Source organism: Panthera onca, chromosome D1 (genome assembly GCF_046562875.1).
Source record: "Panthera onca isolate mPanOnc1 chromosome D1, mPanOnc1 haplotype 2, whole genome shotgun sequence".
Taxonomy (NCBI): domain Eukaryota; kingdom Metazoa; phylum Chordata; class Mammalia; order Carnivora; family Felidae; genus Panthera; species Panthera onca.
In genome coordinates, this window is record NC_138348.1 from 11,770,140 (window position 1) to 11,776,769 (window position 6,630).

Consider the following 6,630-nt stretch of genomic DNA (forward strand, 5'->3'; position numbering starts at 1 on the left):
TATTTTTATTTCTGTTGTGTTGGTTGTGATATCTCCTCTTTCATTCTTGATTTTATTTATTTGGGTCCTTTCCGTTTTCTTCTTGATCAAACTGGCTCGTGGTTTATCAATTTTGTTAATTCTTTCAAAGAACCAGCTTCTGGTTTCATTGATCTGTTCTGGTTTTCTTTGTTTCGACAGTATTAATTTCTGCTCTAATCTTTATTATTTCCTGTCTTCTGCTGGTTTTGGGGTTTTATTTGCTGTTCTTTTTCCAGCTCTTTAAGGCATAAGGTTAGGTTGTGTATCTGAGATCTTTCTTCCTTCTTTAGGAAGGCCTGGATTGCTATATAGTTTCCTCTTATGACCGCCTTTGCTGTGTCCCAGAGGTTTTGGGTTGTGGTGTTATCATTTTCATTGACTTCCATATACGTTTTAATTTCCTCTTTAACTTTTTGGTTAGTCCATTCATTCTTTAGTAGGATGTCCTTCAGTCTCCAAGTATTTGCTACCTTTCCAAATTTTTTCTTGTGGTTGATTTCGAGTTTCATAGCATTGTGGTCTGAAAATATGCACGGTATGATCTCGGTCTTTTTGTACTTGCTGAGAGCTGATTTGTATCTCAGTATGTGGTCTATTGTGGAGAACGTTCCATGTGCCCTGGATAAGAATATATATTCCACTGCTTTAGGATGAAATGTTCTGAATATATCTGTTAAGTCCATCTGGTCCAGTGTGTCACTCAAAGCCATTGTTTCCTTGTTGATTTTTTGATTAGATGATCTGTCCATTGCTGTGAGTGGGTTGTTGAAGTCTCCTACTATTATGGTATTACTATCAATGAGTTTCTTTATGTTTGTGATTAAATGATTTATGTATTTGGGTGCTTTCACATTTGAAGCATAAATGTTTACAATTGTTAGGTCTTCTTGGTGGATAGACCCCTTAATTATGATATAATGCCTTTCTTCATCTCTTGATACAGTCTTTATTTTAAAGTCTAGATTGTCTGATTTAAGTATGGCTACTCTGGCTTTCTTTTGTTGACCATTAGCATGATAGATGGTTCTCCCTCCCCTTACTTTCAATCTGAAGGTGTCTTTAGGTCTAAAGTGGGTCTCTTGTAAACAGCATATAGATGGATGTTGTTTTCTTATCCACTCTGTTACCCTGTCTTTTGATTGGAGCATTGAGTCCATTGACGTTTACAGCAAGTACTGAAAGATATGAATTTATTGCCATTATGATGCTTGTAGAGTTGGAGTTTCTGCTGGTGTTCTCTGGTCCTTTCTAATATTTGTTGCTTTTGGTCTTTATATATTCATTTATTTAATTTTCATCTTTTCTCCCCTCAGAGAGTCCCACTTCAAGTTTCTTGCAGGGATGGTTTAGTGATCACAAACTCCTTTAATTTTTGTTTGTCTGGGAAACTTTTTATCTCTCCTTCTGTTTTGAATGACAGCCTTGCTGGATAAAGAATTCTTGGCTGCATATTTTTCTGATTCAGCACATTGAATATATTCTGCCACTTCTTTCTGGCCTGTCAAGTTTCTGTGGATAGGTCTGCTGCAAACCTGATCTGTCTTCCCTTGTTGGTTAAGGACCTTTTTTTCCTCCTTGATGCTTTCATGATTCTCTCCTTGCCTGAGTATTTTGTGAATTTGACTATGATATGCCTTGTTGATGGTCGGTTTTTGTTGAATCTAATGGGAGTCCTGTGTGCTTGCTGGATTTTGATGTCTGTGTCTTTCCCTAGGTTAGGACAGTTTTTCCACTATGATTTGCTCACATAACCCTTTTACCCCTTTTTCTCACTTTTCCTCTTCTGGGACCCCTGTGATTCTGATGTTGTTGCGTTTTAATGAGTCACTGATTTCTCTAATTCTTAAATCATGCTCTTTTGCCTTAATCTCCCTCTTTTTTTCTGCTTTATTATTCTCCAAAAGTTTCTCCTCTATATCACTGATTCTCTGTTGTGCCTCATTCATCCTTGATGCTTTGGCATCCATGTGATTGCAGCTCAGTTATAACATTTTTTATTTCATCCTGACTAGTTTTTACTTCTTTTATCTCCGCAGAAAGGTATTCTAATCTATTTTCAATTTCAGCTAATATTCTTGTTATCATGATTCTAAATTCTGGTTCAGACATCTTGCTTGTTTCTGTGTTGGTTAAGTCCCTGGCTGTCGTTTCTTCCTGCCCTTTCTTTTGGGGTGAACTCCTTCATTTCGTCCTTTTGAAAGGAGAAAAGGAATTAATGAGCTAGAAAAAATTAAAATAAAAAAACATTAAAATTAAAAAATTAAACACACACACACACACACACACACAAATCAAATAAATGATGCTAGATCCTAAATGTGTTTGGTCTGGGTGTTGAAAGTGTCTTGACAGACTAGAGAAAAAAGGGGAAAGAAGAAAAAAAAAGGAAACAATTTGAAAATTTGAAAAAATGAATACACTGAAGTAGACTAAAATGAAATGATGGAAGTAAGCTAGAATTTGAAAAAATTCACACAAAAATAAAAAATATAGTAAAAAATTAAAGAAAAATATTTTTAATAAAAATTGAAAATAAAAATGAATTTTTCTCTTCTGTATTCAAGAAAAAGAAAATAAGTGAAAAAGAAAAAAAAAAAAGAAAAACTATTGAATAGATGGACTTGCTACCAGACTGAAATATGACTGAAATTACTTTGTTTTCCCCTAGGAGTCAGACTATGAAGCGCTTTATAGTCCATAAACTAAGTAGGCGGTTAGACTTGTGTTCTTGAAGAGCGAGGTTGGCCCAGTTGGGTGGGGCCTAGTGTAATGGCTCTGTTTTCCACTAGATGGCGCTGCTAGCCTACTGGGATGGATTGTTGTGGCGCTTGTAGGTGCTTATGCGCATGCGTGGGAGTGGTGAAAATAACAGTACTCAGCTACCCAGTCTCTAGTATCCAGACTCTGTTCTCCCCAATCAGCAATCACACATCCATCCTTTGTATTCAGCTTTTGTCCACTCCCTGCTTTTACACTGTCCATGACCAGGCCCCAGGCAGTACCTCTCTCCCGAGTTTTGTCTCAGATGCGGCTGTTTTCCCCGGCCTCTTACTTCTGAGGGACTGCCGCTTTGACCTGTTCCACCCTTGTGCTGAGGGTCTCACTGAGCAATGGCCGAATGCCAGCCATACTCAGGAAGGTTCAAGGGACCGTGCTGCTGCTGATGCCCAGAGACTGTGGCCAGGTGACAGCCTGCCCCAGAAAAAGTTCGTGAGATAGTGTAGCAGCAGCGTTTCAGGGATTATGGAAAATTGCAACACATATCTGGCACCAGGCTTCACTCTTAATGACCTTGTTCCAGCACCAGCGAATGTGGCGTTCTCTGGGGTCTGCTGGGCCCAGGTTGCCTCACAGCCTCTATCAAGTATCCTTCCAGCAGTGGAACCACTTCTCCCGGTATGGCCCAAGAACTCCCGGGCCCCACTCTGCTCCTGGGGATTTGCCCTTCCCACCAGAGCACTGCCAGGTATCGAGCTGTGAAGTTGCAGACTCTCTGCATTCCCCCTGTTTGCAGTCTTAATGGAATTTAAACCCTCTCCTTTCTCCTTTCTCCCTTTTTAGTTCAGTCCCTGCAGCTGTTTCCAATTTTCCACTTTCTCTCCAGCTGCTTTTGGGGAGGGGTGCTTTTCCTGTATTCTCCACCCACCCCAGCCCCTGCTGTCTCTGTCCTCTCTCTGCCTGCCAAAGTGGCTTCCTGCCCTCCACAGCTACTCTCTCTCCAAGTTCACCTCTCCATGCCACATACCTGCTGAATTCTGTGGTTCAGGTTGTGCATATTGTTGTGTTAATCCTCAGATCAGTTTTCTAGGTGTGCAGGATGGTTTAGTGTTGGTCTGGTTGTATTTCATGGGTGTGAAACACACAAAAAAACTTCCATGCTGTTACACCATCTTGGCTCCCTCCTGTTGGTTGGTTTTGGTTGGCACCAGTATTTATTTCCAGGGGAGGGGCTTGAAGGTCAAATCTGTCCTGTGGGGTCTTGGGGCCTTGTGTCTAGCAAAGACAGCCTTGTCCCCAAGAGCCTCCTCAATCTACATGAGCTGGTTGTATTTGACCAGGTGCTCTGAGCAGCAGGAGGCATCAGTCTTCATCTATCCCATGCAGAGCCCTACCATGAGGTCAACAATGAATGCATCCTCAGTCTCCCCAGAGTGGTGGCTCACCATCACCCCTGCCATTAGATTAGGCCAATTTGCAGGCCTGGATGGACTCAGTCACTGAGCCAATCTGGTTGACCTTCAGCAGCACCAGTTGGAGGCCTTTTTCTCAATGGCTTGGGCAATCCTCTTGGGGTTGGTGACTGTGAGGTCATCCCCAATGATCTGGATGTCAATCACCAAGAGGAATGAGATACAGGTGACCCAGTCACCCTAGCTAAAGGGGTCCTTGATGAAGACCACAGGGTGATTCTTGATGAAACTCTTATACTTCTCCCCCAGCATCTCCCCAGTGGTGTGCAGTGCAGTCATCAGGTGACTTGAAGTCAAAATCGTACTTCCCGTTGCAATAGAACTCAGATGCTGTCCCATCCATGCCAATCACCACCTTGTCTGGGTAACCAGCTTCCTGGATGGCTGTCTTCAGTAGCTCCAGGGCTTCACTGTTCTCCAGGATGTTGGGTGCAAAGCTGCTCTCATTGCCCAGATTGGTGGCATCCTTCCCATTCTTGGCCTTGATGACTGCCTTGAGGTGGTGGTAGACCTCAGTGCCAATGTGCATGGCTTCTTTGAAGGAACTGGCTCCCATGGGCAAAAATGAACTCCTGTGTGGCCAGCTTGTTTCCAACATGGGAGCCCCTACTGACCACATCAAAGGCAGGGAGGGACTGGGAGGACCAAGTCTGGGTTCCCAGCGAGGTCTGTGATGTGCCAGTAGAGCATGACCCCCTTCTTGACTGCACCAGCCTTGCACACGGCCAAGGATACACCCAGGATGGCAGTGACCCCAAACATGGACATATTTTCAGTCCCATCCAGCTCAATCATATATTTGTCAACTTTTTCTTGATCCACAATGCTTAGTTTATTTTACAGCAGAGTGGGGCCCAGGGTCTTAATTGATGTGTCCCACAGCCTTCAGAATCCCTTTCCTAAGGGAGCAGGATTTGTCACCATCTCTCAGTTTCAGAGTTTCATAGATACCTGTGGAAGCTCTTCTGGGCACAGCTGCTTGGAATTGGCCCCTGGCCATGTGTAGGACCACATCTACCATGGGGTTGTCCCTGGAGTCCAGGATTTCCCAGGTAAAGATTTTCTGCATGGCCATAGCTGGGATGTCTTCACTGGGGGGTTAGGGTGAGCTCTGAATCTAGGTGGCAGCTGGAACAGTGTCCTTCACTGTCATTGACTTTGATTATATAACAGTTCTTGTCTCCTCACCCAAACTTTCCTGACAACCTGGGAAGAAAGGTAAGAAAGCAGCCCTGTCAGTGATTCAGAGCTCTCTGCTTCTTCAGCTTCCACCTGTTTAGTAACTCACTACAGGTGCTTGGTAGCTCTCAATCTTGAGCTTGTATCAGAATCCGCTGGAGCACTCCCTATACCAAAGATTACGGTTCCCCTTCTGGTTCCCAGGGTTTCTGATTCAGGAAGCCTGAGAATTGGCATTTTTAAACAAGATCGCAGGTGCTGCTGATGTTGTTTCTTGGGAACCCACTTTGGGTCACCAATGCAGATACCCATTGCCTCTGACTAGTTGCCATGGCTTTGGAGCATCTTCGGGCTGATGACTTCATAATTTTTCAGAACTTCTTATAATTATTGAGGCTCTTTGGAGAACATGAAGTATCTATGTCAGCTCCTGTATGGGATGGTGAAAGGTCAGTTCATGACCTTGAACTTTTTCTTCAGCTTTCATGTACTGAGAATCTACAGCGTCTAAAGCATGGGCAAGATGCTCTAGTGAAAATAAACCTGAATGAGACATTACCCTTGCCCAAAGACATCACCCTTGCCCAGAGTCAAAGAAAGGACTATCAACCTATGAGAACAGGAACACCTCATTCAAAGCCAGAAGTAGAGGAGTAAGGTCATCAGGAGTTTTGGTAGCACTCTAGGTGGTTTGCTGTCATATTTTTCTCATGGACTTGGAAGAAAGAGACTTGGAATCCCATTCTTGCAAGCCACAGCTTCCATGGAAAGATAATATTTGTTTCTGAAATTAAATATCAACAGTAAGGCTGGGAGTTTCAGCTGGAAGTATATTTTGTTGAAAAGTATATTGCTGAAAACTGAAATATAAAGTAGTGTAACTAATTTTAAAGAATCATTCAAGGGGTGCCTGGGTGGCTCAATCAGCTAAGCGTCCAATTCTTGATTTTGTCTCAGGTCATCAGGTCATGATCTCACGGTTCGTGAGTTCAAGCCCCGTGTCTGGCTCTGTGCTGACAGCATGGAGCCTGCTTGGGATTCTCTGTCTCCCTCTCTCCATTCCCTTCCCCCTGCTGTTGTGCTCCCTCCCTCTCTCTCTCTCTCTCTCTCAAAAATAAATAAACATTAAAAAATAATCCTTCAAGAATTGGGGGGTGCTAGTAGAAATAAATGCAGATTCCTCAGTGTGGCTCAAAGCAAATCCTTGATGTATTCAGAATAGTAGATGTGTTAAGAAACC

At 43.0% G+C, this 6,630-nt stretch overlaps 1 pseudogene; it reads right to left on the reverse strand.

The window, feature by feature from the left end:
- Positions 1 to 3,953: 3,953 nt before the first annotated feature.
- On the reverse strand, positions 3,954 to 5,320 carry LOC132660709 (beta-enolase-like; annotated as a pseudogene).
- Positions 5,321 to 6,630: the final 1,310 nt, after the last annotated feature.